The following is a 14406-nucleotide window of genomic DNA, read 5'->3' as shown; positions in this document are numbered from 1 at the left end:
CAGAGTCTCATGCAGGGCTCGAACTCACGAACCGTGAGATCATGACCCGAGCTGAAGTTGGACGCTTACCGACTGAGCCATCCAGGTGCCCCAAGCAATGTTTATTTTCATTTCCTGCTAGCCATCAAGTATATAAAGCTGTTGGTTCACTGGTGCATTCTTAGATTGCTTTAATAGAAGCAGCAGACATAAAACGTGTAGTACTGATAAGAACTTAGGTTTTAGAGTCATGTAGTATATTAAGTATGTAATAGCATTATGTCTAAAAAAACATGTACATATCTTAACTAAAACTGCTTTATTGCCAAGAAATGCTAACCATCTTTTGAGCTTTCAGTGAGTCATAATCTTTTTGCAGGTGGAGGGTCTTGCTTCGATGTTGATGGCTGCTGACTAATCAGAGTGGTTGTTGCTGAAGGCTGGGGTAGCTGTGGCGATGTCTTAAAATAAAACAACAGTGAAGTCTGCCACATTGATTGACTCTTGCTTTCATGAACAATTTGTCCATAGCATGTGATGCTGTTCGATAGTATTTTACCCACGGTAGAACTTCTTTCAAAATTGGGGTCAGTCCTCTCAAACTTTATCAACTAAGTTTATGTAATATTCTAAATCCTTGTTTGTCATTTTAACCATTTTCACCAGGAGTAGATTCCATCTCCAAAACCATTTTCTTTGCTCATCCATGAGAAGTAACTCTTCATCCATTCAAGTTTTATGATGAGACTGTGGTACTTTAGTCATATCTTCAGGTTCCACTTGTAATTTTAGTTCTTTTGCTGTTTTCACCTCATCTGCACTTACTTTCTTCACTGAAATCTTGAATCCCTTAAAGTCATCCATGAGGGTTGGAATCAGCTTCTTCCAGACTTCTGTTAATATTGATATTTTGACCTTGTCCCATAAATCACGAATGTTCTTCATGGCACCTAGAATGATGAATCCTTTCCAGAAGGTTTTCAATTGGCTTTACCCAGATCTGTCAGAGAATCACTTTCTATGGCAACTATAGCCTTATAAAATGTATTTCTTAAATAATAAGAATTGAAAGTTGAAATTACTCCATGATCCATGGGCTGCAGAATGGATGTTGTGTTAGCATAAGTGAAAATAAGATTCATCTTACTGTACATCTCTGTCAGAGCTCTTGGGCGACCAGATGCATTGTCAATGATCAGTAATATTTTGAAAGCAATTTGTTTTTCTGACTAGTAGGACTTTACAGTGGGCCTAAAATATTCAGTAAAACGTGTATAAACAGATGTGCTGTTATCCAGGCCTTGTTGTTACATTTATAGAGCATAGACAGTATACATTTAGCATAATTCTCAAGGGCCCTGGGATTTTTGGAATGCTATATTAGTGTTGGCTTCAACTTAAAGTCACCAGCTGTGTTAGTCCCTGACAAGGCAGTCTGTCCTTTAAAGCTTTGAAGCCAAACATTGACTTCTCCTCTCTAGCTATAAAAGTCTTAGATGGTATCTTCTTCAAATAGAAGGCTGTTTCATCTACACTGAAAATCTGTTGTTGAGTATAGCCGCCTCCATGAATTATCTCAGCTAGATCTTCTGGATAACTTGTTACAGATTTTATGTCAGCACCTGCTGCTTCACATTGCATTTTTATGTTGTGGAGACAGCTTCATTCCTTAAACCTCATGAACCAAGCTCTGCTAGCTTCAGACTTTTCTTCTGCAGCTTCCTCACCACTCATGCTTCATAGAATTGATGGGAGTCAGGGCCTTGCTTGGGATTAGGTTTTGGCCTAAGGGAATGTTGTGGCTGGCACTAAGGCTATTTTGCTTTCTTAGCATTTGTATGTTCACTGAGTAGAACTTTCAGTTTTCTTCAAGAACTTTTCCTTTGCATTTACAATGTGGCTAACTGGTGCAAGAGGCCTTGCTTTCAGCCTGTCTTGCCTTTTGACAAGCCTTCTTCACTGAGCTTAATCATTTCTAGCTTTTGATTTAAAGTGAGAGATGTGTAATTGTTCCTTTCACTTGAACACTTAGAGGCCATTGCAGGGTTATTAATTGGCCTTATTTCAATAGGCTTGAGAAGAGGGAGAAAGATGGGGAAATGGCTGGTTGGTGGAGCAGTCAGAATATACATTTGTTGGTTAAGTTCACCATCTTATGTGGGTGTGGTTTGTGATGTCCCAAAACAGTTACAATAGTAACAACAAAGATCACTGATCACACATCACCATAATGAGTATAATGATAGTGAAAAAGTTTGAAATATTGCAAAAATTACCGACATGTGACACAGACACACAAAGTGAGCAAATGTTGTTAAAATGGTGCTGATAGGCCTGCTCGGTACAGGGTTGCTCCTTGCTTCTTCTGTTTGTGAAAAATGCAATATCTGTAAAGTGCAATAAAGTGAGACAAAATAAAATGAGGTATGTCTGTAGTCACGCCTATATATCTAGGGAGTGTAGAAGATTTTAATTTCCCTTTTTCAGAGACAGGAACAACTTTACCAAAATGAAACCCCCATGACAAAAGAGCCCAGGAAATAAATCTCATCAGAAAAATAGAGCAAGTTTTCATGGAGTTGCTATGCGTTAGAAACTTTTAATGAATCCAGTTGTATTGTTTACCAAGTTAAGATCCTCTCAGATGTCAGGAGATAGATGCATAGATGTCAGCTCATAAAGTACCATTCTGGTGTGATAGAAATATGAGAGGCTGGAATCCCTCTGTGCAAAGAGATAATGAAGGAGGCCAGAGGTAAGTTGGAAGAAACACTGGTTACCAAGAGGGATAGCAATTGTTTTTTGTTAAATCAAATATTTATGAGACTGGGATTTGATTACCTATGGTTTAGCAATTCAAGGGAAAGATAATTTTCTAGAGATGCCTAAGGTGTTGGTGTAATTCTGATAACTGTACCTTGTATGAAAATAATTAATCACTAGGATTTGGAATGCATGCAAATTGTGATGGGGTTAGAAGATATTTTACAATATGAAGGCTTCATGGTGTAACATGTTGGAAGGGTTAAAATATATCCTGTTGTCATAGGCATCATTCTAATTCTTGTCAATACAGAACATTTGGTTTTGATACTTGATTTTACTAACATTAAAGGAATGCCTATAGTGTGTTAGACACTTTTATATTGGCTTTAAATTTTAATAATCCTAAAAACATTAAGTTGTATATTATATAATTTTATGCAAGAGGGAACTGATAGTCAAAGAAATTAAATGGTGCTCAAGGACAAAGAATTAGGTGAAAATTTGGCTTGGTACTCATGTCTGTATGACACCCAAATCCAGAATCTTTCCCCCATTCCACTCTGTCATTCAGGCATTCATAAACTATAATTTCTGGCCCAAATGGGGGTTATGGAAACCTGGTCTGAGGTCTGTAGTCTAGGTGAAGCAAAAAATGTGATACATTATAAGGGAGGTCAAAATCATTCATCAAGTGTGTGCACTGATTCATTGCTGGAAAAATTCTGCTCATTACCTTTGGTGAGAAATGATGCAAACTGTATTGGAGCTGAAGGAACTTGGCACTCATGTGATTCAGCCTCCTCGTTTTACAGATGAGCACCCCGGAGTCCATCAGGGGTAAGTGATTTGTCCAGGCTTGTTATGTGATGGTTCAGTGTCAGAGCATGCTTACCAGAATCCTCGCTTTTTGCAGTGCAGTTTTGGGTCTGTTCTCTGAAACTACATGAGAAAAAACTAATTCTCCTTCTACATGACAGCCCTTTAAATATTTGGTGACAGTACTCTTGTACTCCCACGTCTTCTCTTCTTCAGGCTATGCGGGCTTTCATTGGTCAAACGCTTCCATTGTGGCGGAGCTTCCAGATTCCTCACCATGTTCAGTCTTTTCCAGAAGTGTGTCATATTGTCAGTTTTCCTTTCAGCCTTTGGTATCTGGAAATGAATATGTCACCCCAGGTTATATCAGTAAAATATTTAATGAAAGAGAGTGGATAGAAGTTCTTGAAACTTGTACAATTAAGTTTGAAGCTGCAATTTTTGGTTTTAGGATTATGGAATCATGAATATTGGCAAATTGAAATGGGGGGACTGCTTTTCCTACTTCGAATTTATGAAAATATTGGATAAAATAATTCCAAAGACCTTTTGCATACATACCTGAAGAATAAACCAGGAACAGGAAATACTCAGGTGCCAAAACAAAGAGGAAGCTTAGTCAGAGTAGTAAAGCTGAAAAGCTTATATAGGTATTATAACATCATAAAATTTAAAGTGTAGGGACTGGTGACTAGGGTTCTCTGATATTGGCATCAGGAGGTTATTAAAGGCCTCAGATTTCTGGGAATGCAAGCTGGTGCATCCACTCTGGAAAACAATATGGAGGTTCCTCAAAAAACTAAAAATAGAACTACCCTATGACCCAGCAATTGCACTACTAGGCATTTATCCAAGGGATACAGGTATGCTGTTTCAAAAGGGCACTTGCACCTCAATGTTTATAGCAGCACTATGAACAATGGCCAAAGTGTGGAAAGAGCCCAAATGTCCCTCGATGGATGAATGGATAAAGAAGATGTAGTGTACACACACACACACACACACACACACACACACACACACACACACACACAGTGGAGTATTACTCGGCAATCAAAAAGAATGAAATCTTGCCATTTGCAACTATGTGAATGGTACGGGAGGGTATTATGCTATGTGACATTAGTCAGAGAAAGACAAAGATCATATGACTTCACTCATATGAGGACTTTAAGAGACAAAACAGATGAACATTAGGGAAGGGAAACAAAAATGATATAAAAACAGGAGGGGGCAAAACATAAGAGACTCATAAATATAGAGAACAGAGTATTACTAGAGGGGGTGTGGGAGGGGGGATGGGCTAAATGGGTAAGGGGCACTAAGGAATCTACTCCTGAAATCATTGTTGCACTACATGCTAACTAATTTGGATGTAAATTAAAAAAAATAAAATTAAAAAAAAAGAATGTAAAACAAAACAAAACAAAACAAAAAGGCCTCAGATTTCAAGCTTATGCTATTGATGAAATACTTGCCTAAAAGCAGGAGTCATGAAGATCTCTCTAGTTCTGAACAAGGACAAGAAAAACTTGGCCTGCCTCTCCTGAGAGGCATCAAGGAAGTTTGTAGTCTACCTGGGTCTGTGTATGATAAACAAATCACCAATGAGAAATCAGAAGCTCAGGTCTGCATCACATATGGCTATCAAAGTAGTACAATGTAGTATTAATGCCAAACCAAAGAGTTAACATAAAAACTAGTCTAAAACCAGTGAAAACTGTGGAGACTAACAGTGACAGATTTAATACAGGGATGCATCTAAAGTACCAAGACTCCAAAAGTATTGGTGAAGATGACCATGCATCAAATATCAAAAATCATACAGTAGAATAAAATGCTATGAGAGAGAGAAATCAGCAGGTAAAACATATATCAGCAGATGAGCTAAGTATCACCTCAATGTATAGAAATAATAGATCAATCTAAAAGATATTAAATAGATATAGGAGTGCCTGGGTGGCTCAGTGGGTTAAGCCTCTGACTCTTGATTTTGTAAATTCAAGCCCCATGATGGGCTCTGCACTGACAGTGCGGAACTTGGTTGAGTTTCTCTCTCTCCCTCTCTGCCCATCTCCACCTCGTGCTCTCTCTGTCAAAATAAATACACTTAAAAAAATAATAAACTTTCCAAATTTCTAAAACAAATATACTTAAAATGATCAAAGAAATAAAAGATCAAAGAGGAAAAGAAACTAAGGCACAACTCCTATAATCTGACAAATCATAGGTAGATTTGAAACAGAACCAAAGTGAAATTATAGAAATGAAAGAAAAAAAGTCATTAAAACAAAACTCTCAATTGACAGATGAGGGTAAGTTTGAAGGATAATTTTGAAGATAGATCTGAGAAAATTATCCAGAATGCATAGAGAGGTAAAGAGATAGAAAATATAAAAAAGAAATTGAGACATGGGAGGTGAAGATTCTAACATAAGAGAAGTAATGGATAGAGATAATAGGATAGAGGCAATATTGAAAGAAGTAATAGCTGAGAATTTCTGGATTTATACAAACTGAAAGAGAGCACAGATTCTGATTGGGATAGATTCATGAATTTATTTAGTAAATACTTAACGAGCAGCTACTATATGCCAAATACTTTTGTAGGTGCTAACACCAATAGATAAAAACTTTTGCCCTCATAGAGCTTACATTGTAATTGAGCATGGGAGGAAATGGACAATAAATACCATAAACAAGAAAAATAAAGCAAGGAAGTGGGAGAATTGTGCTTCTGGTCATTTGGTATCTGTATAGCTATTTTGCTCATGTCTTTTCTGCCATGCTTTGAGGTAGAGATCTTTTGTTCATTTCTGCGCAAGATGAGGCATGATGTATTATGGTTCCTGTCACAATCTGGATGTCCAATCAAAATCAGATGAATTTAATAGAATTACATTCTGTATAATCTTATCTGACCATCTTTTTGCTCTTGCTCTGATTTACAAGGCTGTACTCATCTGTTCTTCCAAAGAAGTAACCAAGAACTTCATTCTCTGCCTGCTCATAGCTGTGCCTTTGGAATTGTCATCCTTATTTTGTGCTTGTCCACTCATCTACATCTTTACTGCTACTCCCTCAGATTAGTCCTCATGGTCTCTTTTTTAAATGATTGCGACTGCTCATTAATTGGTCTTCCTAATTCTAGTCTCTCTCTTTTCCACACACTGTCCAGACTGTCAGTCAGAATGATTTTTCTAGAACATATTTGAGTATGTCATTTTCTTGATTCAAGCCCGTCAGTGATCCTGTAGCTTTCTGAAACTACACGAGGCATTCTGTCATCTGGCTCCTCCCTACCTGCCCAGCCTCCCTTCTCCTTCTGCCTCTATTCCACCCTAAGTACCATCCACACCAGAGGACTTACATCCCTTGGTTGCCTTTCACATGTTTCAGTCCCTTTATTTATTCTGTTACATCTGTATGACAAGCTTTTTCAATTCCCATTCTTGATGCCAGATGAGTCCATATTCATCTTCAGATTCAGTTTAAGTATCATCTCCTCCATGGTGCTTCTCCTGACCCCCAGCATGTAGTAGAAATAATCCCCTGTTTTTTGAGATCTTGCATACTGATCAGAGTTTTCTTGTAACACCCTTTTGCTTGCTTTGGATTTTTTTGAGCATATTTACCTTCGCTGGTCTTGAAAGTAGATGCCATTTCTTATTTTACTCTCTTTCCCCTCCGAATATCTTACACATATCTCATACCCAGTAAATGCTTTCTGAAAGGGGAAATAGGGAAAGGAATGAAGATTGGCACAAAGAAGATATCTATTTTGAAATAGAGAATTGATTTAGTTGGCTTTGTTTAATACTAGAAACCTGGTTTGTTACTCTTTGGCCATGAAGAGGTAATCTCTAAGTGTTGATTTTTTGAGACACAACTTCCAGTCCTAAAACTATGGTTTTCTTTTTTCTGTCTTTATAGGAAGCTTCCAGACACTTGGAGACCTTGAAAGTCCCCCTCAAAGGTAAAGAATGACCACATTTGCTTTAACCACAGAAGCAATTAACTCTCCAGCAGTGTGGAAAACAGCTTTTGAGCTGTATTTATCGATGCATAGATTTCACAGAGCTGTGATATTTGAAGACAAATGGCTGTGTCCATAATTAAGACTGCTGAGGAATTGGCAAGTGTGATATGATGATGGAATACCCAGAGAAAGGGCAAGGGAGTGAGATCGGTGAGGATAGTACTGTCTCTGTGACCTTGGTACTCTCTTTCTATTCATTGATTTCCCAATTAAATATAACTTTTCAATCAGTCACTTCCCATATACTGCAAGTTATTGATACCTTGCTCTAGGAAGTGAAATGTCCTACAGATGAAACTGTAGGGGTGGATGATCTACTTTATTTTTTTAATTTAATGTAAAAAGATGTTGAAGAAGAGATTCTCCATTAATAATCTTTTGTATGAAGACTGTTTCATTACACAGGCAGTAGTCAAAATAGGCAACAGCCTTGATTTTTGTATAGGGTTTGAGTTCTGACTTCACCATATTAAATGTTTTGTCTCATTTGATCCTAACAAAAATTTTCAAGGTATTGTGATCCCTATTTTAGAGATGTGGAAGATGAGGGGCACCTGGGTGGCTCAGTCAGTTAAGCGTCTGACTTTGGCTCAGGTCATGATCTCACGATTAGTGAGTTTAAGCCCTGTCTAGTTCCGTGCTGACAGCTCAGAGCCTGGAGCCTGTTTAGGATTCTGTGTCTGCCTCTCTCTCCGCTCCTGTCCCACTCATGCTCTGTCTCTCGCTCTCAAAAATAAATAAACATTAAAAAAAATTAGAGATGGGGAAGATGAGTGTTAGAGGGATTAATTGATTTTTCTAAAATCACACAGTAAATGGTGGAGTTATTTGGTATCAAACACTGATTCCAGAGAAATAAGAACACAAGTTCTTGTTTGTTTTGGGTATCAGTCTCACTGGCTATGCTAATAATTAGGGGTCATAATGGTTCTCCATCTCCTACCAGGTAAAATCCATGATCATTGACATGGCATCCATGTTGTGACTTACATCCATGTCTCTAGTTTCACCTCCTTTCCTCCCTACCTCACACCTTATATTCCAACAATATGAACTGCCTCCAATGACTAGTGCAGATAGCTCTTTTCTTGTCTTTGCTTTTACTTATGCCATTCTGTCTAGAATGCTGATTCCTCACCATGTTCCTCATGAACTCCTACTACATTGTTTAGTACTCTACCAATGTACTCAAATAATATTCAAATAAAAAATACAAAAAGATATTCTTAAACTACTTCATTCATGTAAACTTCCTTGAACTCTACAAGTTGGGTTAGGGACCTCTTTGATATAGCACAATAATGTTCTGCATATCCTAATATTGCATTCATCACATTGTATTATAATTCTTTCTTTGCTCTTTGTATTTTCAACTAATCTGTGAACTCTGTGAAGGGAGGATCATGTGTTTGTAACTTGAAAGCTTAGTAGAGTGTCTGCCACTTTGTAGGTATTTAGTACAAACTTGCTGAATGAAAGTGTATTAGGGTTCTCCAGAGAAAAGCTAATAGGATATATGTAGATATATATAAGATGAGATTTATTATAGAAATTGGCTCACGTGACTGTCCCATAATCTTCCATATGCAAGCTGGAGAACCAGGAAAGCCTGTGGTATAATTCAGTTTAAGTCTGAATGCCTGAGAACCAGGAGATCCAAAGTAGAAGGGTAGAGAAAGTAGAAAAATAGAAAGTAGAAAAGATAGATGTGCCAGCTTAAGAAATGAGAGAATTCACTTTTCCTTCACCTTTTGTTTCCATCTGAGCCCTCAAAGGATTGGATGATACCTACCCATGTTGGCAAGGGAAGTTCTGTTAGTCTACTGAATCAAATACTAATCTCTTTCAGAAACATCCTTGCAGACATATCCAGAAATAATGTTTTATCAGCTACTTGGGCATTTGTTAGTCCAGTCAGGTTGATATATACAAGTAACCATTGCAGAAGACACTGAGACATCCACTTATATCAATTTATGATACCATTTTGATAGACTCAGTTGGTTGAATTAATAGGTTTATCTGCCAGAGGAGACTAGGGTGGGGTAGAGGCTGAGGCTAGGCTCTTACTGCTCTAGAACAGGTAGGACACAGGTACTAAAGATACCCAGTCTCTAGGCTCAGCACCTCTTGGGGGTGAGGTGATGAGCACCAAGTTTTATGCTGTGCTGAAATTTCCTTTATTAAGCACAAGTGGAGTTTGGGTTTAGTCTTATTGTCCTTGGGATAAAACTTGATAATGGACATGTGTATTGGGCATTTGTCTTTTCCTCAACACCCTGGAGGTGTCGAGGCTTTATTCAGGCTTTATGACTGACCATAGTATGAAGTTTCCTCTCCTTAGGGATAGTTATTTCCCACGAAGTTCCTTGAAGCCTCAAGAAAGTAAGTCCCTGGATCTCTGACCCTGGACAACTTTTATGGCCTGAGGCTTGGATTCAAATTCTCCACATATAAATCTGCTGCCAGCCACATCCCTGATATAACCAGATAAATGGAGACAATGAATATCATAAATGACCGTAAGTTTCTGCTGCTATATGCCATCCTATGAAATCAAGCCCTTCACCTATCGATGCCAGCCTGGATCAGACCTGAGTTTTCCAAGCCTCTTTGAACAGTTTTTTAGGTTTATTTTAAGGCTTACTTTATTCTTTTTGGACGGCATTAAGATCTGGCATGTCTTGTAACCCAGATTTTTGGGTTATGGCAGAGAAACAGGATGGGGGGAGAGGCCTTGTGTAAGTTTTCAAGGTCTGAGCAGCTCCATCTGGATGAAACCAAAACAAAGAAAAATTCTGATCATAAGCGTAATGCCTTATGCACTTTAGGGAGATAGATATGTCAACACAACATGAAGAAGAAATTGAACCATTCGATAAATTGAGACACACAGTATTTTTGAGTAAGTCAGCCATTCTCATTCTTCTTCTGGACAGCTACAAGGTCATGCCTTCTTGGGGGAATTTTAGAACTCTGAGAACTCACTCAGTGGACTGGCTTTAATCAGACTGCAACCATTTCCTTTTCTGTTTTCTTGTCATCGAGGGGGATTTGGTCAGATGCCATCTCTCCAGCCCATAAGTCGTAATGCAGGTTTTATGCCTGGTCTGAACATGTAGGTTATAGATGGTCCCCAAGATGCTTGAGAAGATTGCCTTATGACTTTGCCCTTAGCAACTGACCTTCACAAACTCAAGGCGTCACCTTCACAGAGGCAGCTTCAGTGCCTCCTTTGAAAAAGTAATTTTCTTTTGTGAGTAACATGCTGTGTCATGGTTTATAACAATGGGAAGAACTAAAAGCTGTGGAACCCAGGAGGCAAAGAAGGGCTGTCTGTCTAAGGAATAACAAGAACTGATTTTATTCTCTGCCATGCAGTGATGAAAAGGCATCTTGTAAAAGCTTTTAGTTGGTTTTCTTTTCTCCTAATCATGTTCAGGAACGCATCTAATGCATTTTGTGGTTTTGAAAGGAAAAAGGAGAACCATTTTAAAGAAGAATTGCCTTCATTTAAAAAGATTTTATCTGACTGGAGTTGGAGATGTGGGCTTCTTATGAAGTATACAAGCCAACACCACACCATAGGAACGTGAGAGAGTTAGCACGAACTCTGCTGGGAGAATCTGGAAAGGTTTCACACAGGAGTGACATTTGAACTAGACCTTAAAGGGTTTATAGGAGTTTTCTAGGTGAAAAAGGAGAATAGACATTCCAAACAAGGGGAAAAGCACGTGCAAAGGCACAAAATCATCTCGAAAATCTTGACGTGTTTTTTTAAATAAACACTCAGACTGCTTTTTTCCTGGACTCAGTGTAAGAGATGCTGCTTAGGTTTCCAGAGTAGACAGAAGTTCTACATTAGTAATAATGTACCTAAAATATTGAATTAACAGTACAATTTTTGTTACAATTTGTAACAGTACAGATGTTTATTGAGTACCTGGCACTGTTCTAACTGAACAACAGTTAGGTGATATAGCAATACATAAAACCGATAAAAACCCCTTCCCTCATTGTACTTAGGGCTCCTCCTGCTATTAGGCTTTATAACATTTCTGGGAGCTTTGATTTGAGGATTCTGGAAAAGCAGTTCCCTTCCTCTGTGCCTTTCTCTCTGTGTATTTTAGTGAGGATACATGGATGCCTCTGTACTATTGTAACAGAAGTAAGTCTATGTCAGGGATGCAAATACAGGCACGTGTGGTCTTTCTCCCTGCTCTTGTTCCTTTCTCAGACAGCTACCTAACTATGACTTCGTTTTGTGTTGAATCTGGATCCAGCCCCAGAATCCTTTCTTGATGTAGCACTTCATGTAGCTACTTCCAGCTAGTCAGAATTGACTTATAAGATGAAAGCTCCAGGTCAGTCACTCTGTGTAGTCTTAAATTTGGGAAAAAAAGGGCAGTTCAGCAGGCTCTGCCCTGGATGTGGGAGTCAGTCCACACTGGCTGATGATGATAGTGATAAATATTTAGCTTTCTGCTTAGTTCAACACAGAAATTTCTTGGGCACAAACTGTGTTTTGACATAAGTTAATGGTTCTTGCTATCAGGAGCTTAAAGTTTAGTGAGTAGGGGAGACAGCTAGCTATGTTAGCCAATCCTTGCAGTGGTGGGTTAATAAGCAGTATAGAGATTAGGATAAAACATAGAGGGAAACAAAGGTGGGAATGACCCACTCTACTGGAGAGTGGGGAAAGGACCATGGAAGACTCAGAGAAGATGACACTTCATCTGTGTTTTAAAAGATAATTAGGAATCCATCAGGTGTGTAGGCAGCTGGAGTGAGAATTCTAGACAGAAGCAAAGGCATGGAAATACAAAAACATATACATTATCATTGCATGGATCACCTGTATTATAGAGTTATAGGCTTCTGCTGGGTTTCTTGTCCTTGAGGGAAGAAACACATGATAACATCTCTATAGCACCTAGCCTCAATGTAGGTGTTCAGTAAATATTTATTCAAAGAATGAAAATAATCTAGTCTTTATTTTGTCTCTCTGATGGTGTTACCTCTGTTATTAATTCCCATGTCTACTGAAGTTTTCTAAAGTGTTTTAAGTTCAGTTGCGTTGAGAAATCAATTTGATTCTGTTCCATTAATCAGGATTGAGTGCACATTCTGCATAAGGCCTTACCTTGGAGGATCCAGAGAAAGGTCCAAGAGGAGCTGACTTTTGAAATGAACTTCCTTTGAATGTCTACAAGTAAGATGGCTCCATAATTTATCATCCAAGTCTGAACCTTTTTGGAGGTAAAAGTATGTGCTATTCATAATTACACTGGGGTAACAGGCATGAGATGAAACTGTCTCAGGTGAACAGGGGCATATGGGTCACTCTGCCTATAACTAACTGACTTTAGAATCAGTCTTGGATTTAAGTTTCTTCTTTAGTTTTATTAACTATATGACTTTGAGTCAACTGTAAAGCCAAGGTTATTATAGATACCTCATAGCACAGTTGTGAAGATCAAATGAAATATAGTATGTATATATAGCTTAGCTCAGGTTTTGTGGTGGGTAGCCTCTGAAATGGTCCCCAGTGATCTCTGCTGGTAGTCCCCAATAGAATCCCATCCTTTGAGTGAGGACTGGACCTAGTGACTTGATTCTAAAGAATAGAATGTGGTAAAAGTGATGGGTTGTCACTGTTGAGATTAGCTTTAGAAGGCTGGCTTCTGTTTTGCTCTCTCAGTTCTCATTTTGGGAGAAGCAAGCTGCTATATAGTGTGTAGCTCTGTGGAGTGGTCCATATAGCAAGGAATAGATATTATTAGTTAACAGGTAATGAGGACTCAGGGCCAGCTGATAACCATGAGAGTGAACTTGGTAGCAAATCTTCTCCTATTTGAGCCTTGATGTGAGATTGCAGCCTTGGGTAAGAACTTGATTGCAGCCTTGTGAGGAAAGCTAAATCAGAGGCACCCACCTAAGCCATGCCCAGATTCCTGATCCTGAAACAGTTTTTTTTTTGTTTATTAAGTTTTTATTTTAATGCCAGTGTAGTTAATATTCAGCATTATATGAGTTTCAGGTGTACAATATAGGGATTCAACAATTCCATATATCAGCTGGTGCTCATCATGACCAGTGCACTCCTTAATCCCCATCATCTATTTCACCCCCGCTCCCACTCTGGTAACTGTCAGTTTGTTCTTTATAGTTAAGAGTCTGTGAAACAGTTTTAAGTTGCTAACTTTTAGGGCAATTTGTTACACAGTGGTAGGCCTAATATAGGACCTGATGCATTCTTGCTGCTAAATAATGTCTCTTTTAGTGGAAATACCTAAATAGTTCTTTCTTACTGAGAACTTTTCACACCAAAAGCTTCTCTTCTGCTTATGTCTTCAGTAACACCTTAGCCTTTTCATTGCCTTTGATGGACAACCCTAAAAATGTGTCTGGAGGCCTATTGTACTTTAAGCTCTACAATTTCACCCATTTGCTAGATGTTCACATTGGTTTTGGGGACAGTTTTCATATGATAGTGAAATCAAGATATCAGGAAAATGCCTTTTTGAGTCAATTCTTGTTGGACTTTCAAGTTTCTTAGAACCTTCTCTCATTAGTCAGTGATTCAAATATCATCAGAAGCACATACAGAGAAAAATCAGATGCATGTCTTTTTCTCCGCTGCTTTATAGTTTACAAGGGAGGTTAAGACATGTTCACACTTAGAGGCAAAGCAAGACAGCAGGTGAAGACAGTCAACTTGAAATAATGGAAGGAACAAATAATTTGGGGTCAAAGAGTCTAGATTTAAACCCTAGGTCGGTCATCTAGTAAGCTTTGTGATTTTG

General features: G+C 38.4%; 1 long non-coding RNA gene across 1 annotated transcript in view; it reads left to right on the top strand.

Annotated features, from left to right (window-relative positions):
* The window catches only part of LOC128311876 (uncharacterized), a 30174-nt gene extending 16468 nt beyond the window's left edge, over positions 1–13706 (top strand). The window contains exons 2-3 of the long non-coding RNA XR_008290519.1: positions 7495–7537; positions 12713–13706. This is a non-coding gene — a long non-coding RNA (uncharacterized LOC128311876). The remainder of the gene's footprint in view (positions 1–7494; positions 7538–12712) is intronic.
* Positions 13707–14406: the final 700 nt, after the last annotated feature.

The sequence above is a fragment of the Acinonyx jubatus genome, chromosome D1 (genome assembly GCF_027475565.1).
Source record: "Acinonyx jubatus isolate Ajub_Pintada_27869175 chromosome D1, VMU_Ajub_asm_v1.0, whole genome shotgun sequence".
Classification (NCBI taxonomy): Eukaryota; Metazoa; Chordata; class Mammalia; order Carnivora; family Felidae; genus Acinonyx; species Acinonyx jubatus.
This window is presented reverse-complemented; position numbering and strand designations above follow the sequence as displayed.